Here is a 20,494-nt window from a genome sequence, read left to right on the forward strand (position 1 = left end):
CCATTATTGACTCTTACTTCACACTAGTTTTCTATTACTGTACAACAGATTCACATAAATGCAGCAGCTTTAAAGCAGACACAAATGATCTCATCCTTTCTCTAAGTCACAAGTCTCTGTATGGCTTAGCTATGGTCTCTGTGTTTATGTTTCCAGGCTGTCATCAAAAGGTTTTCTTTTTCTTTTAGCTGCATTCTCATCTGTAGACTCAAATGGAGAGAGAGGCAATTCTAAGTTTTGAGTTGTTGGTATAACTTATTTCCTTATATCTGTAGGATTCACAGAAGCTTATTCTTTTAATAATAGTAAGGACAAGAGGACCCTGGATCAAATCTCTAAGCAGGAAGACTATGAAAATTTATTATTATTATTATTATTATTAATTATTATGTGTCCATTCCAATCACAGTTTCCCTCCCTCCTTTCCTCCCAGTCTCTTTCCCCCACCTCTCTGCCCCTCATCTACTCACTTCTCCTTTTCTCATCAGAAAAGGGTAGGCCTCCCATGGATATCAACCAAACAAGGCATATTAAGTTGCAGTAAGACTGGCACCTTCCCACCTATTAAGGCAACCTGGACAAGGCAACCCAGCAGGAAGAAAAGGCTTCCAAAAGCTGGCAAAAAAAAAGTCAGAGACAACCCTTGCTCCCACTGTTAGAAGTTCCCAAGAAGACTAAACTACACAACTGTAACATATATGCAGAAGTCCTAGATTAGTCCCATGCAGGCTCCCTGGTTGTTGGTTCAATCTCTGTGATCCCCTATGAGCCCAGGTTAATTGATTCTGTAGGTTTTCTTGTGGTGTCCTTGATCCCTCTGACTCCTGCAATCCTTCCTCTCCCTCCTTTGAATGATTCCTGAGGTCCACCTAATGTTTAGCTGTGGGTCTTTACATCTGTTCCCTTCAGTTGCTGGATGAAGCCTCTCTGATGATAATTGGGCTAGGCACCAATCTATGAGTATAGCAGAGTATCATTAGGAATCATTTCATTGACTTTTTTTTTTGCCAGTTGTATTTGGTTTTATTCTAGGTCTCTTGGCTATCTAGCCCCTGCGTCCTGACACTCCAGGTAATATCAAGGATGGACTCTTTCTTGTGGCATGGGTCTCAAGCTGGATGAGTCATTGGTTGGCTACTCCCACAATTTCTGTGACACCTTTACCCCAGCATATCTTGCAGGCAGGACAACTTATAGGTCAAAGTTATATGGCAGGGTGGTATCCCAATCCCTCCACTGGAAGTCTTGCTTGGTTACAGGAGATGGCTAGTTCAGGCTCCATATTCCCCATTGTTAGGAGTCTTAGCTAGAGTCACCCACATAGATTCCTGGGAGTTTCCATTGCATTAAGTTTTGATCCATACTGAGTGCCCCGCCTCCCCAGTTCCAATTGTCTCTCCCAGTACTCTCTCCCTCCATCTCCCTACACCTGATCCCTCCAGTTCCTGTCCTCCCACCCCCATCCACCTATAATGTCTACTCATTTTTCCTTCCCAGGGAGATTCATTTGTCATCCCTTGAGCCCAAGCAGGAGACTCTTATGTAATATAATCCAACTAAAGGAGGGGCACCTCAACCCTTTGCTTAGAATAGGCTCTGTCTGTACTGTCCATGGGGTCCTTGAGGGCACCATACAGTCTAGTCATGCCTATTACTAGGTCCTTGCTGTCCCCTTACCTGGTCTGTGATAAGCTGAGCTCCCTCTTAACAGTAGTTCAGATATACCCTCTTTAGAGACCTCCCTATGTCCTCCTTCTTTTATAGGCAATGTCTTCCCATCTCCCATCTCCATTTCAGCAGCCACCATTAGCTGTGGAACTGTAATCACTGACTCACACAGTTTCCTTTCCACCTCCCTCCTTGTTTTCCTTATTTTTATATCTTTAGTGCTTGATACATACTGAGTGACGAAAAGCATTTATGACCAAATTAATGAATTAAGTGATTTTTTGCTTTAGGCCTCAAGACTATTTAGGATTTTGATATCAGTTCTAAGCTTTACTCTACCACACCAACACCTCACTAAATGCTCAAAAACCTAAATCAAAGCTTTTTTTTTTTTTTTTTTTGCATTGTAGATATTCACACTGGAATAATTGGATTTAAGAATTCAATGCCCCATAAGACATAATGGCAAAGGTTGTTAACACATACTGTTTTAATCATAATTTTTATTTTCCAAAGTACTTTCATAGCCAGTATTCCATCAATACACAATTGGGTTTGGTATTTGTGTAGACAGATTAAGTATTTGAAACTCAGGTAAATTAAATGCTTTGCTTACAAAGAGGGAAAACATCCCAAGGCTGTGATTCAACTTGTGGGTTTGGCTCTAGTCATTCATGAAATGTTTGCAGCATGGGAATTCTCTGTTGACCAACAGCGAGGATTCAGATAGAAATAAGTTTGCTGTCCTACACATAAAGTGTTCATAATCAGTGATCAAAATAGTCAGAAAAGATTGTTAATATAAAGTAACTGCTAAGTGTGTTGGCAGAGTTATACATAGTAAACTTGGGAAATTTAGAGGAAAGATATAATATCCAGATGGGAAAGGAGTGTATAATTTGTAGTCTTAATGTTTAATTTGTAACAATCTACAATCACCTAGGGAGGAATCTCAATAAGGGATTGACTAGATTATGTTGGCTTGTAGGGTGTGTCTCTGGTAGATTATCTTGATTTCATTAATTGAGATGGGGAAACGCAGCCCAATGTGGGTGGTATCATTCCATAGGCAGGGAATTCTGATGTTTGTGGGAGTGGAGAAGGCAAGCTGAACCCCACTGGCATACATTAATTCCTTGCTCTCTGCTCTTGACTGCAGATATGTTGTGACCAGTTGACTTACATGTAAGGATGGACTGTAACTTGGAATTGTGAGACAAATAAACATCATTTTCCTTAAGATGATTTTGTTAGGATATTTTATCATAGCATCAGGAAAGAAAACTAAGACAGAGTGTCTTCAAAGTAAGCCCATGACTCCACTAAGAGTTGGGAGACAATGGAAGCAACAGCACAGAAGCCTGTAGAAGACAATGCCAGCATCATGCACTCTGTGCAATGATGGACAGTGTTTATTTGAAGAAAATGACAGGTAGATACCCCCCCACCAAGGCCCTTTGCACTCTTTTACCCTTACTTCCTGAGCCTTATCTCCCATAAAAGCTACGATTGCACCTTCATTCTGACATCTACCTTCTTCCTCCTCACCACCTCACTCCATTGGTTTTTCCTTTCCTCTTGGTCTTTAGCTTGGCTTTCCCACTCTGCTTATACTGGTCCTCTTTGGCCTCTCCTAGGCTGGCTTTGACATGCCGGTTGTCCTTCCTCTGTTCTCCGTCAGTACTGGTCTTAATAAAGCTTCCATGATTTCACAGTGCTGACACCTTGAATCCTTGAGAGATCCCATCTTCATTAACTCTCAGCATGTCATAAGCCCTTCATTCTCCCAGACTTGACTCACTTGCCTCATAGGATTCCTGATGCTGTATTCTCTGGTTATTATCTGTATTTCCCATTGCCCACCATGAGTCTTTTTTGTTACATCTTTTCCTTTCTCCAGAGTCCAAAGCTTTGTCTTCTGCTATTTTATCTTCTCAGGAAGAGGAAGAGAGCATGGACAAAAGCTAAGATATTCAGAAACTTTGTCATTTTTGATGACACACCAGGAGAAGGGCTTATGTGACAAGATCTTTGTTAGTAGAGGGTGAGTACTCTGTGGATGGTAAAGACACTGGCAGAAATCAGGTCACAATGGCCTTTATGGGTTGTTGACAATAACTTGATCCTTCTGAAAAAAATCAGAATTCCTTAAAGATAACTTGAAAAGCAGTGACTAGAAATGGATTTCTGTGTTTTTGGACAATAACCTTGGTTTCTCTGAGGAGGCTGGACAGAGGAAGGCAAGATCACAAGGCAGAGCCAGGCTATATACACAAAAGGTAGAAATAACAATATTTGCTAATAGATGTAATGTTGAACCAGTCCATTTCAGTGGAGGGCTGGCTCAATTCCTCCATTATTTGTTTAATTGAACAAAACACATTTCTTATCTTTGTTAAGCTCAAGGTCAAGGAAGGGTTCAAGTCAAATGTCTGGCAGATTCAAGTGGTGTAGACTGATCTAGATTGCTTAGTGAAAAGAGCTGTAGAAGGTATCATTTTTCTGGTCGTTGACTCATGCATCCAGGGAAGTGGCTCCAGACCATAGGGGCCAGATGACTGGTCACTATGCCACAAGTGTGGGCTGCCCATGGCTAAGGGTAGGTTTGGTTTGAAAGTATATCCTGTGCCCTCCAGAAAGCCTCAGACCTCACCATAACTCAAGTGGTATTGAGACAAAATGTCTCATAGTAGCATCTCATGTAGGTAAAGAGGTAGACAATATGGACCAATAGTAGTTCTTGGGTTCTAGAAAGATCATAAAACAGTCTGCCCAAACTCAGATGAATAGTGGTTTGAGACTGAATGCTGGGTTTAAATAAAAATATCTAAGCTCACCACAACACCATAGGGTAGCCTACATTCTTTAATACATAGGACATCTCTTAGCATAATTGATGCTAATCTGATAGTAGGCACATAGTATATACTGTATTTTAAGTGCTTTGTATAAATTAGTTCATATATTTTATTTTTATACAAACAGGTTCTATTTTTCTCTTTATGTTTTAGATGAGAAACCCCAAGGCTTATGGAAACTTAAATAACTTGGTCTAAGTGGGCAGGAATGGAGTTGTATTAGAATCCAAGAAAACAAGTTTTAGGTCCATTTTGGTCACTGCGACTTTCCTAGAAATGGAAGAATTCATTATATTCAAGAAACTCAATAGATATCAAGCAACTAATTGAAGACTCAGCTAGAAATTGCTGACTTAAGGTTAATGGATATAGCATGTGAAGGATTTGGAAGGTTCAGGTAACCCCTTACCTCCTTGCTTCCTGATAAGAGCATTTGTGGTTCTATAATCTGAAGAAGCCTTAGGAGGAAGAATAAGTCTATGAGGCAGAGGAGAAACTTACTTTCAATAGTTTGTTTTCAAGATGTCTGTAAACCACTTCTGTGATGTGGAGATATTTAAGAAATTATTGAGTAAATAAAGAAAAATGAGGTACATTTTTGTCCCTTCATGATGCTCAAAGAAGTATCAGAGTTATCATCACAGGTAAGTGGCACAGTAAAAATGGGAAGAAGGCAAGAGGAGAAAGGATGAGAACCAGTGGAACAAGCCTTTCATTTTGCATAGCACTTTCCCATCTTATGACAAAGCTCTTTCATAGCACTGAAGAGGAAGTGAACTCATTGATGAGGTTGGGGAAGCTATTCTGGTCTTGACACTTAAGCAGTAGGGTGTCTGACATTGAATCTATTCTCATAGTAGTTTATTCACTATTGTTCTCCGATTAAGTAATGTTTCATCTCTCTGCCATACCAGATTCTCTTACTTTTTGAACAGATACTCCTGTAATAACCCCATTTTTCCTTAATTAGTTTAAGTGCTCATTACCTATCTCCTTAGCAATGCCATGTGATTTGAGGAGTTAGATGTCCTATTGATGTAGACAGAAGGGAGAACCAAGATATCTACAGAGACACAGAACCTTGCAATACTTCAGGCTACCCATGATGGGACATGCAGAGCTCTCATAGAATAATGAAGATCAATGATAAAAACTGGCTCTCAGAGAGGAATGTGAAGATTGCACTAGGAAACTTTATACTTCCCACAAGTTCTGACCACATTTTCTCCCATAAGCATGTTTTTATGATGGGGGGGGGGTTTGAAAATGGAAGAGATCTTGGGCATGGCCAAAATGAAAATATTTTGATTAATTTGGACTCTTTCCTGTGTGCCAATTTGAAGTGTCACTTTTCTGACTTTGTTGACCCTTTGTCCCTGAGATTAATGAAGAATCTCCCAAATTTCTACAAACCCATGAACATTTGTCTTACACTCCAAGAATATAGGAAGTGAAGATAACACTTCCACTCATATACATAGCTCCCCTTCAACACTATGCAGAGAGTTGTTACTAACACATTTTATTGAGCAAGAATGTAGACCATCAGATTGACAAGACTTCTTCAAGATATTAAAGTCAGAACTCATTGCATGTTCTTAGATTTCTTGATTCTGGGTGTAAATTTTGTTTTTCACCATGCCACGGTGTGCTGGGATCTTTCTATTGACAGAGTGCTCAGTTTCCTGAGTGTTCTTAGAAAAGTTACCTCAGTGGCCCACTTTGCTTAAGTAGGTCAAGTGTCTGACACTTTTATTATGGGGCTTGAAGGAAACAGGATTCCCTTGCCCACACAGCAATCTGTTTAAAACTCAGATGAACCTGATGTGTGGGTGGGTCATAGTCATACTGCACAATGACCAGGAGACAAGTGAAGATTCATAGATGCCCATCTAGCCCTGTCATGGAGGAAAGAATGTAGAAGAGTAAGGAGGTCCAGGATCCAGGCATGTTCCATGCTCATTTTAGCCACTTGTCCAATCCAGTCAATTTCTCTGGGCTTCATTGTCCTTGTGTGTCACTGAGGAAAGCCAACATGCTCATCCCTTGGGCAGGTAAAAGAATCTAGTCATCCTCCGGACTCTGTACAATTCAAAAGCAGAGCTGTAATTATCTTGGAGGCATTTGAACCTGAAACCTGGTGTATAATTGCTTCTCTCCACATGGGAAATATGATGAGGCATTTGCTCATTTCTTTTACTCCCTGGGGAATAGCAGTTATCTAGGGGCATCTGGTTTGGCTTTTAATCATGTGCAGGTGTTGTAGGAATCTGGCAGCTCTGAGTCTCTTTAGGTGCCCCTTCACAATCTCTGCATGTAGAGACAGAGATAAGATTATTTACACCCCATTCCATTATTCACAGCCTCTTGGAATGTAGCATTAAATAATTCAGAGACCATACAAGCTAGGGATTGATGGGGAAGCCGATAGTTTTGCAAATACAGCATCAGCAGCTACAGAAAAGCAGTTCCAGTACAAGCACACAGGAGCACACCTGCTAGATATTAGGTGTTCATCAGGACCCTGGAGAGGACCTTCCTTGGGATCTAACACCCAACAGGATGCCAGTTTTATTGTATATGAAATTTCCCAACTTCCTGTCACTTTTTGATCTAGAGAGTTCCCTGTGTGTAGGAGGGGCCACTTGTTTGTGCTAGAATTCTCCATGGCTTTTGTATAGGTCCTGGTCCATGCAAGGTGTTTGAGAATTTTTTTAATGCATTGTTGCCTTATATGGCCCAAGCTGGCCTTGAAGTCATTGCAGCTCAGGCTGGCCTTGAACCCACAGTCTCCCTAACTCAGAAGTGCAAGGTTTGCAGGTGTGTGCTACCACTCCCGGTGAGTTTTCTTCTTTGAAATGCAGGTTTATGTGTTGTTTGTTGCTTCTAGTTTATTCCCAAGAGAAATGTATCAAGCAAAATTAGAAGATTCTAGAGTAAGGCCAGAGCCCTAGATTGTCTACCTACTGGTCTAGTGACCTTATTGGCTCTGGAAACCCTAAAGGAAGAAGAGAGAATTGGGGAAATGGGATACAGTGAAGAAGCAGAAGGCTAGGAGGATGTCAAAGCGGAGAGAGCTACAGGTCAGGGGGACCAAACTGCAGTCATTTGAAGAGGAGACCTGTGGAGTGATCCTGGGTTTGCCCATGAGGAGGCTGTCTTACCTCTAGAATTTTAACTAGAGCCTTCTTTCTCAAACACCATGACATGGCAGACACAGGCAGTGGCTTGGTGGACTTCTCCAACCTAGCTGCCTGCGTCTCACTCTGCAGTTGGCTCCAAAGTGTCAGATGTTTCTGGCCTCACTTTCATGCTCTAGTTCCTCTTTCTGGTCTTCCTCTGGTTTGAGAAGATGTCCAGGCTTGCCTAAGGCTCAGAGATCTCTGCTCCCCATCCATGCTTGACTACAAAATTTCTTTTAGTTTCAGTCCTATATGTAGTTCTGATGAGAGCCAAGGTTCCTTCTAGTCCCTTGGCCCCATGGAATTTCCCATGGCCAGATGGCTCCTTGCCTTCATGTTGACCATACTGATGTCCTTTCAAAGGGACAGATTGGTAGTTCATTATCTCATCTGAAATCCTTTAAGGAATCAAGAGTATAATTAATACTTTAAGGCTACAAATGACAGAGACCTAGTGTGTAGTAGAGACACAGATAAGGTGTGATGGAACAGACTCTAAGATAAAGTGTGATGTAGCCAAGTCCCAGGGAAACTGTGATAGAGTAGAGTTGAAGATAAAGCCTGTCTGCAGACAGGGAATAAAGGCACAGCCCTGCTAGATATGTGTGTTGGGGAGAGACTAGGACAGGCCTGCTGCTTCTTGGAGACAAAGGAGCTAGAGCATCTAGGTTGGGTAGAGAATGGGATAAAAAGGGCCGATAGTTTTGCAAATACAGCATCAGTAGCTACAGAAAAGTAGTTCCAGTACAAGCACACAGGAGCACACCTGCTAGATATTAGGTGTTCATCAGGACCCTGGAGATGCAAGCCCAGAGGAACAGGCTGAAAGGCAGGAGATAGGCCGTGCCTTTGGCAACAAATAGTTGGAGCTGTGCCATAGTATGGAAATAGGAACAGGAAGACCTCTGAGGCTGTGAGGCAACAGGATCCGTCCTGTGGATGCTGTGCAGCCTTGGTGGATAGTGAGGAGAAGACTAGAGAGGACACAGAACTGGATCAGAGCAGTTGAGACTGAGGGCATGGGTTGAGGGCTGCTCATAGCCAGCAAAAAAGATGCTCTACCTGAAATGATCAAAGACAATCCGAGGGGAAGAAGAAGGGATCCAAGTGGCTGCTGTTGATGGCACAGACCTGCTGATGCACCTCACAGAGCTGTGCCTCCAGAGAGGACCGAGAATCCTGGGCCAGCGAATGCTTGGGGAAGTCACCAAGAAACTGGGGACAGTTAAGACTTGTGTGTGCTTGTCATCCCAGTGTATGAGGGGTGGAAGCTGTAGGATTATAAGTTTCCGGCCAGTCTTGCGTACAAGACACGTTCAGTGGCAGTCATAGCAACTCAGCAAGACTTATCTCAAAGTTAAAGACTAAAAGGGCTGGAGATGCAGCTCAGTGAGCGAACACTTGTGTAATGTGAAAACAGTAAACCAAGCAAACAGCCAAGGAGTATAATGGCTCATGCCTGTGAACCCAGAACTTGGGAGGCTGAGGCAGGAGGATTACTGCAAGTTCAAGTTTAGTCCTGGACTAAACAGCGAGTTCTAGGTCATCCTGAGCTGCAATGTGTATACATTTAAAAAAAAAAAAGAAGGAAAAAACCTGGGGTCTCAGGCATCACATGTGCGGCAAGGAGGCTAATCTCACTCTTCAGGGTTCAAAGCTTTAAACTCACACCAGATTTCAAACGTTTGACCTAGACTCTCTCTCTGCTCTTCAGACTGTTGCTGCTGAGATTGTATTGTTCTGCCCCCTTTTGCTGATGAGGAACTGGAGCATCAGAGAGGTTAACTAATTTCACCAAGGTCACATGGACGAATGACCAGAGGTGGGGTTTTAGTCCTAGTCTCTCTGACCAGGATGACTGCCAACTTTCTGTTGTGCTCACACAAAGGGAACCGAGAGTGGTTTTTGTCTTCAGCACTTGGCGGCCATGTGTCATCACGAACTCTCTTTCCCTCCAGCACCCAGCTTCTGAACAACTGCGATCACGAGGGCCCCCAAGAGCATCAATCACTTCCACCCGGGTGGCTATCCATGGCTTGTAATTTACTTGTTTTGTCAAATTCTGTTCTTTACAACAATAATTAACACAGGACAAATAGCCTCACTGGGCTGAAAAGTGAAAATGAAATTGGCTAGACAGGTTCAGTGCCACGTAGCTGTGATGAGAACTAGATCCTTCTGCCTTTTAATTCAAGCCTGGGAGGGTCTCATCCTGGTTCTCATGCGTGATCAGGTTTACTACACATGCCACACGACTGATTGGAAGAGGAAAGGTTGCCTTGGTAACTGTTTACTTCCCCATCACTGCTTCAAGTTCAGGCCTTACGGTGTGCTGCCATCAGCATGCATTGACTGCAGACGACAGGGATGAGCACAAATCCAACACGTGCAATACTTAGAGCACACCCCATCTCATTTAATTCTATAAAGGAAGTAAACCTGCAAAGTAGGTCTTGTCATTGTATCCATTTTAGGGGCAAGGAATAGTGAGTGAGTGAATCCAGTAAATGTGATGCTTGGCCCTTTCTTAATCTTATACCCTTCAGAAGTTTCATCCTGAGCATATTCTCAGCTGTTAGATGCAGACCCACTGTCAGCAAGTTGGAAAATTTCTCTCCTGGCTTAAGAATTATGAGTCCTCTGTACAAACACTAAGGAAATGGATTGTAATGATGGATTTTTCATATTTTCGTTCCTGAAAGATTATAGGTTTAATGAGGCAGAGACTAAGCTTGTGTTGTTGACCATGAATTCTATGTGTCTGGCACATTTTAGATGATCAAGAAATACAAGAGGAATGAATAAATCCGGCTTTATAGCTGTGGGACTTCCAGTCCCAAGATGTTAATAAAATGTGGAGTCAGGATTCAAATTTACTATCCTTCTAGAGGTGGCCCAGTTCCTACTCTTGAAAAGATGTGGGGACTGCACATAGTGGTGTTTGGCAAAGAGACAGGGAGAGGAAAACATTGAGGATAAAGAAAGAGTCCCAAGAGACTAGGATTTCACTACTGACGGACCTGCCATCTGAGTAAGGAAGAGGGTCACAGGGACTGGTGCCCTGTGATGCCTGCTTTCCTAAACTGCTCTCTGCATGGATTGATGTTGTATGATATTTTGTTTGTGTTCTGACAAATAAAGCTTGCCTGGAGATCAGAGGGTGGAGCTAGCCACTGGTTAACCATAGAGGCCATGCAGTGGTGGCACACATCTTTAATGCCAGCACTTGAGAGGGTCATGCCTTTGATCCCAGCACTAGAGGGGTGGAGACAGGATCTGTGGGCCCTATTGAGTCTGAGGATTTGTAGAAACAGGACACCCATTCGGTCTGAGATTTCACAGAGGTAAGAAGTCTCTAGTTGTCTGGATTCTCTGCTTCTCTGATCTTTCAGCTTTCGCCCTTGATATCTGACTCTGGGTTTTTATTGCTAAAACTAATTAGGATCACGCTTCAGACTGAGGCTCCATAAGATCATTAGGAAGCTGTTAATTTTAGATCACACAGTAAGTGCAGAAACCCTGGGGATGGAGAGCCCAGACTGAACTCGGACCCTGGCTCATGCTCTTTGGGCCCCTATCAGCTAGCCATTGGCTCTTTGAGTGAGTTTCTTTACTCCAGCCTCCTCTGGCTCTGGTTTACCCTCTGCTCTTGTGTTTTTCAGGAAGGCGTAGAATGTACCTCTGCAGGCATTTATCAGGCATGCTCACTCAGGACAGTTAGACTTATAACTTTGGCCTGAGGTTTCCTGCCAGTCTCCTGGAGTTTCAGTTATAGTCCTAGCAAGTTTGGCTTTGTTCTGTGGGTGATATGGACATGGGGTGGGCAGTAGTTTTTAAAGCCCATCTATCCATGTGTGGTGTTCAGCTCTGTCCTTGCCTTCTTTGTGATCTGGAGAAGTAATGAATGGCCATCTGCTATTGCCTTATATTTCTGGTCTGCAAGATGGGGCTAGGGAAGGAGTCTCCTGCAGAGGTCACACCGAAACAGTAAATGAAGAGGTCAGAGCAGCACATGGGCCTGGAACCCTGGCACATGACAAGTGCAAAGTACAAGTTCTGAGCAAATGGGCTTCAGACTGGTTTGGATCCAACAAGGTAATGATGACAGAGTCACTTGATCAAAGGAGCTACATGTCACTCTGTGCACTATGAGAGCCAATGGTCAACTGCACACACAGGATTCTCACACTACATAATATATCACTTGTTTTCTTTGCTCATAATCACAGCCAACTCCCTGTCACACTTCTGTGTTCCTTAGTGTCACCTCTGGCATACAACCTGCTGTTGGGTTGTTCTGTGCTTTACAGCACTTGGTGCAGACCTCTAGATTCAAAGGTTAATTGTTCTTTAACAGTCTGGGTTGTGTTGACTTCTTCAACTCTTAGGCTCTGAGCTCAGAAGACTTTGAACTCTTGGGGTTTCTCATTCACTATACTAGCCCAGAGGATGGCACATAGACTCTGGCATCCATGTTGCCTTGAATTGAAGAGCCCACGATTCACAGTAGACAAGAAGCAATTTATAAAATTTGAAAAAAATTGCCTATCATTTGCAGTCCTCGGTACAGAAATATAACAGGAGATTTAAATTGCTTGCTTGCTTCGATTTAAAAAAAATACTTTTAATAATGGAAAAATCTACCAATGGATTGTGTGGATGTATGTCAGGTTTTTTCCTCCAAGAATTTGTTTTCTGCCTCATTAATGAAACTCTCCCACACACTGATAGAACCTTTTCCTCCCGTCTGATGGAGAAGACAGTAAAGAATTGACTTGTGTTTTATTTTTTCATGAACTTAGAATAGGTAATTGCTGAAAACTGAATTTTAGGCCAGTGATAATCCAATTAGGGTCTTGGGCATAATTGTTCCTGTGTAACCTGATGCCTTTTCTTCTTCATAGTTCTGACTTTTGAAGCTGGTTCTCTTGGCAACAGCCTATCACTTTCTATGGGAGAAAGGAACACAGCCATTTGGTTGGGGGTGGGGCGATATCTTTACTCAGCAGATAAGAAAAAGGAAACAGAAAGTAGACAGGAAATCATGTGCATGTGAAGTAGTGATTGCATCCTTTATGGACACACTAATACATCATTGTCTGAAACATAAGTGTCCTATATCTTCTTCCAGGCTCAGCGTCTGTGCTCTAGGTACTCGATGGCATGATGAGAGATGAAGCAGTGAATATGTGCCTTGAGCTTTGGTCAAACCATACTACTAGAGTGAGGGGCATGGGTGAGATGGAATTGTAATTTTCCTTTTCCATTCTTCTCCAGAGACTGAAGATATCCTTACACCACCAGAAAACCCAGCTCTAGACAACAACGTATCTGGCCTCTACTACTACTCCATTCACCTTACCAAACCTCTAAGTTCTCAGCAGAGTGGAATGTAGGTTAGAAGGAAGGCACACTTGTGATACAGAGGTGCCTAGTCGATATGAATGACAGCCCATGTGTGTCACATGCTTGTGGGTCTAGTACTGAGACTTGGTTGTGTGCACCACAGAATTTGCTCAGTATTCTCCAGCAGTTCGGTGAGCAATGTTATCCCTATGCACAATTGTACAGTTGAGATTCAGGGTCAATAAACACTGTTTATAAGTCCATATGACTAAGAAATAGAGCTCTCCATGATTTCAACCTGTAGAATTTTGTGTTATTCATTCTCACTCTTATGTCATTTCTTTTACTGAATTCTTAACTCAGAATTGAGCCCTGGTTTCCCTTCTACAAAATGAAAGGCTTAAACAGATGAACTTAGGCCTCCTCACTTCTTAGATTTCATGATCTAATTACAAAAGTAAAATAAGAATTAATATTAAAATATAAGCTTAAACATTGTCTTTTTTTCTGCTTCAAGGGTATCAGGTAGTTGGGTGTGATGGTGCACACCTGTATTCCTAACAACTGGAAGACTGAGGTAGGAGAGATCTGAGTTTTGAGGCCACTGGGTTATGTGGTGGAATCATATCTCAACAGATAGCAACAAACCAGTCAATTAAAATAATTAGTGTAACTACAAGGAAAGTAAATTTTTATACAGTTTATTCATTTGTTCTCTTGGAAAGTTCATTTGTGTAGGACAAACATTTGACCCTGATGAAGATCCTCTTCCTTTTCTATGGTCCCACTTTAGATTTAGAAAATAGTTCTGACAAATTATTATTGATGAGGCTAAGCCCAGGGTTAGTGGAACAAAAGACCAACTCCGTGTATAAGCTCTCAGCCTGCAGGAGACAAAGAGGTGGTGATCTAAAGAGAATTCCAGCACATCCTCTGATTTTCAAAATTAGTCATGAGGTCTGCTCTTTTCTCTTTTTCCTGGGCAGATTATTACAGGGGTAGCAATGAATAGTCCTCAGTAACTTCCTTTTTCTTCTTTTCCCTTTGTTTTGGTGGTGAAAAAAATTGTAGTGTTTAGCACGGGCAGTTTAGATATCCCAATTTGGGGGGCTACCCTCTGAAACACCATAGTTAGGGGTCAATCCAATATACTCCTTTTCAGCATGCCAGACTAGATCAAGGTTGACCTTGTCCAGTCAAGGTCATACAGTTTCAGAACAGCTTATCTGATCTGGCACTTACAGGTCTTATGGTCCATGATGAACAGAAGCCGGATGCTTTCTTTGATCTTCCTCATGGCCAGTTCCATTGTAAGGGAATTTGATTGACTAGTGGTCAAGGTTGTTCCTTCTACCAGTTTCCTCCTTAGAAAAATCTGTACTGTCTTAAGAACCTCGGTCACTCGCTTTGCTGGAGTGTGGGTGACACAGCAGTTTGCTTTTGTTCCATGGGTACCTCTCAGTGCTGCTTACATTAAGTTTTAGTATCCTCTTCTATTTTAGGAGGGATTTGGTGTTTCTTCTTCACTTTTAACATCTTTGTGAAAATGCCCTTGTCTTAAAAAAAAAAAACAGCTTTTTTTCTTTATTAAGAAAAGTAATACATTGTGATAAAAATGACTGAAATTTTTTTCATTGCAATATTGATATTATCAGATATAACTATTGATATAAATATATTGATACAGGTATCACCTTCCAATTTATTTTTCCTATGATTATATATATAAAACTAAAAATATAAAATCTCCTGTTGTATATACAAATTTTTTCTCAGGCTTTTTACTTACCTTGTGAGCATCTCACAGATACATTATTCCGAAAGGATTTTGATGGCTGCATCCGAGATGGATGGATCTGCATCATTTACCACATCTATTTACCATGTTCATAGTTTCTCACTGTCATAAATGATGCTTTCATAGATGCTCTTGGACAATTATCTGGACTCACATCTCTGACTTTTGGAGCTGGCAGGCACTGTAAAGACTTAGCGTGTGGGAATGAAAGTGCCATTTGCTCAGAACCAAATCCTGGCACCTCCTGGTCTCTGCTCTCTCCCTTCTGCTCTGCTCTTGGGAGAAGTCCCAAGCTATTTGGCAAGTACTTTAAAGCCTTGCACGATGTGGTCCCTTCCAAGATATCTAGATTCCTCCTCCACAGCATCCTCATATTGCTCCGGGAGCATCTACTTGCTCTGTGCTTTTTCCCACTTTCCCACTTCAGTTCACTGACTCCCAGACTCCAAGCATTCAAACATCACCTTCACAATTTTGCCATTTTTATATGCCACTTGTACCATTATTCAGTGAACATTTATTTTTAAGATTCTTACTTCAAAAACAGATTTTTTTCTAATTTAGCAACAATAGTTGTGAGATGATATAGGTTTGATATGTTTTGTGTGTGACTGATTTTTAAGTCATATGAAAATACATTAACAATTATTAAATAAAAAACTTGAAGATGTTTCTGACACCATCTACAATGATTTTTCTGCTGTGGCACAAACTTCCTGTGATAAGAAACCCTGTATTTACCCCATCATTCTACAAAGACTAGCTCCCAGTGTCTCTTTGGTTCTGAAATGGCTTCCTGATGAGGTTTTCAGTTGTATTGGAGAGCTCATTGCCTTTTGCTTCCCTTGCTGAGGTCATGGGGACCCAGAGAACAACTTCTAAAGTGGTCAGGGGTACATGCTGGATGGGGACTGTCAAAGAAGGCTTCTAGTTGGAGGCAGTCCTGAACTGAGTTTAGAAAATATCTATGCATGAAAGAAGGCAGTAAAGGAGAAACAGAGTAATGACAATGTCACAATACAGGCAGAAAATAAGTAGCAGTCTACCACACATGTGATGCAACCATTCCGTGACTACATGAAACACTCATGTAGAACACAGCGACTGTGGGACTGGATCTAGTCATGTGATGCCTACACGAGAAGCTCTCGAGATGCAAAGCACAGGACGAAAGTTAAACAGTGGAAAGATAAACCATCAGACAGTCACCATAAGAGAGCTGGAGTGGCTGGAATAACATCAGGCAAAATCAAAACCTAAATTAATGTGTGCGGAGTTTAAATGAGAAGCTGTAATGTGTCAATTTGCAATTTCAGATGGAGAGGAGGGAATAGGATGGAGGCAATGTTTGAAAGGATAATGGCTGAGATTTTCCCCGCATTGACAAAAGAAACGTATCTCCAGATCTGGGGAATCTGGAAAAAAAATCTCATGCAAGATAAAATCAAATGAAAGCCACATTTAAGGCGAAGCTTAATAAAAGTAGAATGCCAAAGTTAGAGAAAAGATTATAAAGGTACAGAGGGAAAAAATAAACACAGTTCACAAAAAATAGCGTCTACTCCAACGGCTGATTTCTCAGTAGCAACAGCACCAAGGGGAGACCAGTGGCCATGAGCTCTAGGGTGGCACCTGGAATCTGCACTACTGAGAAGTGATCTTTGAGATCTCCCTGTTCAAGAAAGAGTATATCTCCAGCATCAGGACCGAAGAAAGAAGGACACTTTTAGGTATATGAAACAGGGAATCAGAACCAACTGACACTTGGTGAAATACTTAAAGGGTGAAGATGATAACAGATGGAATATTTGGACTCAAGAAGAATTGGTGAATAGGGAAATGTTAACAACATACATAAATAAAAACTAATCTTAAACAGTTAAAAAAATCATGATACACAAGCATACTGGAATGTAAGCTAGGAAGGAAATGACCCAGCTGACACATACTGTACAGTAAGGTCTTGAATTGTGAAATGGTAAATATGTCCAGCAAATGTGTTAGGGTTTCTAGGGTAGAACTTAAAAGAATAGTAGTAGGGTGCATAACTTCCAAACCAGGACATGAAAATGTATGAAATGGAAATTTGAATTAAAAAATACCATTTAAGCCGGGCGTTGGTGGTGCACGCCTTTAATCCCAGCACTTGGGAGGCAGAGCTAGGCGGATCTCTGTGAGTTCGAGGCCAGCCTGGGCTACCAAGTGAGCTCCAGGAAAGGCGCAAAGCTACACAGAGAAACCCTGTCTCAAAAAACCAAAAAAAAAAAAATACCATTTAAAATTATAAATGATATAAGTAAAAGAAACCTAAAACAACAAGGTCAGTGAGCACAAAATAAGATGATAGAGTCAAATGAGAACGTATCAGTGAGTGGGATGGATGAAACTGCTAAGGGACAAAAATGTCATCCATGATTTAAAAATCCACTGGTCCTATGTTCATGCATACCTCAAACACAGCAATGGGGAGAATGAAAGAAAAGTGCCCCAAGTTATATTCCTGGAAAATGCTAAATAAAATCTGCCCCAGCTACTTTAATATCAGGCAAAATGAATGCACAGGGCAAAATATAAGGTGAAATCTTGCTAGAGATGAAGGGGTTTACTATACAAAGGAATAACTTTCCATTCCTATGGATATGGAGCCAATTAAACTTTCATGCATCTAATTACACAGCCTCAATATATTCACACAAAGATTGACAGAGCTAGAAGGGGAAACAGACAATTCTAGCATCACATGAGATTTTTTTAAACACTTTTCTCTCAATAATTGATAATATAAATAACCAAATAATCAGCGAGACCAAAGGAGATTCAGACAGTTAATTATTCATCTTCATCTAAAAGAAATAGCTAGAGAATTTTACCCAACAATTAGAAAGTTATCACTTTTTAATCATACAGTGAACATGTGTGGAATTGACTACATATTGAACCACAAAACAAGCTGGAATTCTGATATTGGGTAGCATGAAAACCATGTTCTCTAGCTTCAATGAGACCATGTAGAGATTATCAATAAGATAACTAACCAAACTCCTACACATTCAAAAATAAATATCTCATTTTGATATTTACAAGCCAAGGGGGAATATTTAGAATGAAATAAAAAAAATTTCAGTCACACATTTGTGGGATGCACCAAAATGGCTACTTAGAGGTAAATTGTAGGTTTGAATGTTTGTATTAGTAAAATATAAAGGCTGAAAATTAATGGAGATTTGAATTTAAGAAGTTGGAGAAGGAATAATCACACAAACAAGACAATAAAAAGAACGAAGCAGTAATAACAGAAAGGCAACCTAACGGCATGGATAGCAAACCCAGAATAGCAAGTATCAACAAGCCCAAACTGGACATCTCTGTGGCATGAGTAATTAAGGAGGAAAAAATTAAAGATACATGTTAAACCGGGAATGGTGGTGCAAACCTGAAATCCCAGCATGCAGGAGGATGTTTTTTGTCTACACAGGCATATAATTGTTGAACCACTAGCGTTTGTTTCATCTGTGAAATGGGAGAATGTACCCCACCTTCATTCCAGTGAAGCCCAGGCAAATATTTAAAAACTGGCTCTCTGAAAACAAGCAAGCCAGGTACAAAAACAAAATACGAACAAGCCAACAATAACAGCAAAACACTGATTTGCAGACTTTGCCAATGATCTGTGGTATACATACGCCCAGAAGCAGCTGCTTTCTTTCAGTCATTCTGCTGCAGGATTGGGATGACGTGCAGTTAGCCCAACAACATGACTCCTTCAGGGAGTGGTCAGGAACCGCATGGTGGCTGCAGAACTCAACCCAGACATGATAAGAACAGCAAGAGTTTGAATTCCTAAATCAGACAAGACTGAGTTTGCATTTGGCTTCACCACTAACTAATTGCAATCCCTTTAAAACACTTTGTTTTCTAAGCTCCGGTTGCCTCATCAAGACAATGGGAATGGCAGTAGTATTTCCAACGAATGTAGTATCTGTCCATCCTTCCATTTAGCAGATATTAACTGAGCATGATGACAGGCCAGGCTCAGTACTAGGTGTGCTGGGAGGATTACCCTAAAGAGTTTACTTAAGTTCCAGGTACGTACTTTGAGAGATTCTCCCTGTACTTGGTCCTCGGCTGGCTTTCCCTCTTATGCTGTTCTCTTTCTCCTGTAATGCCACCTATCTCATTGCATGGTCTGTGTCTATCTCATTGCATGGTCTGTCCGCTGGGCAGCATCTTAATGGTTTGTCTTCATGACCCATTGTTGATTTCCAACCTCTGAGGGCACCTCCCAGGAGGCATAGCATAGCTTTCAACACTGTGTGACTCCAAGTGAACTCAATATCTGGTTCTCCTTCCATCTTCTGAATTTCTTACTCTCCTAGAGAGTGGCACTACAGATTGTCCAAAGTGTTGAAAACTCATCTGGAAAGCTATCCACAGCTAAGAGTCTCTTTTTATGGGAATAGTTGCTTTTCCCAAAGCCTTGCTCATAGGGAAATGCTAGACCAGATCCAACTACACTTTCAAGTTTATCTTGTATTGCTCTTGTTGAAATCAATACATAGTGAATTAAATGAGTAAACCAATGGTGAGAATTTCATGCACCATAATGGGATTTGAGGGAAGCTATTTTGGGGTGTAGCGAGAGCAATTGATCTCTCTGCAGTCACATCGTTCAGACAACTACACATTTTGTCATTCCTAAGCTAAGAGCTGAGACTTAATGAGATTGGCTCAAAATTGATTGATTGACTAGTTCATTTATTCATTCCTTCTTGTATCTGGCACATACATTTCGAATACCCACTAATGTACCAGACACTTTTCTGGGTTCTGGGGATACAAAGATGACCTGAATATAAGTACAAGGATCTCATTATCTAGTTGGAGGAAGACTAAAAAAAAAAAAAACATAATTAAATGGGTGCTATGATGGATGGTTATAAGAGATGCTGTCTGCACACTAAGGAAAGAGTGACGGCTCTGAGAATCAGAGCAAGCCTTTCTGAGGCAGTCATATTTGTTTGGGGCTATGTAATGAGGACAGTTGATTAGTGAGAGAAAGGAGCAGAGGTGGAAGAGGAAAAGGAAGATCCTAGTGAGAGGGACCCACTTGTTTATGGTATGGCAGCAGACCATGATGCGGCCCATGGATCTTGCTGTGAATTTCTTTTATGATGTGTATGGATGTTCCTGAGAAGAACGAGACCATTCAAAGCCAGCATAACCCTGACGTTGTCTAAACAACGAGCCCCATCCCGACCGGAGCAGTTAGCCACCTGGGTATTACGAAGGGGACACTCTCAGAGAGGAATTGGATGCACTCAGGTGTGAAACTTCGTTGTTGGTCATGCAGAAAGTGACAGAAGGGAGCATCCCACACAGGTCCCATGGGTCATGATTAAAAGTCCCAAGGTTCAGGGCTGTCTGTCCCAGCAGCCTCTGTGGTCGGTGAGATGGCTCGCTGCTTTCCACAAACTGTCAAAAATCCTGATTTTCTTCGAAAGGCAGCAGTTTCCCTCTTCTGCCTCAAGGTACAGGCTGCAGCTGGTTCCAGCAATAGCATCCTTTCTACCCTCAACCAGTCCTTAGATAATGACAAATCCCTTTTGCTTGCTCCCCATTATTTCATTGTAAATGAGAAAGTA

The sequence above is a fragment of the Peromyscus leucopus genome, chromosome 20, assembly GCF_004664715.2.
Source record: "Peromyscus leucopus breed LL Stock chromosome 20, UCI_PerLeu_2.1, whole genome shotgun sequence".
Classification (NCBI taxonomy): domain Eukaryota; kingdom Metazoa; phylum Chordata; class Mammalia; order Rodentia; family Cricetidae; genus Peromyscus; species Peromyscus leucopus.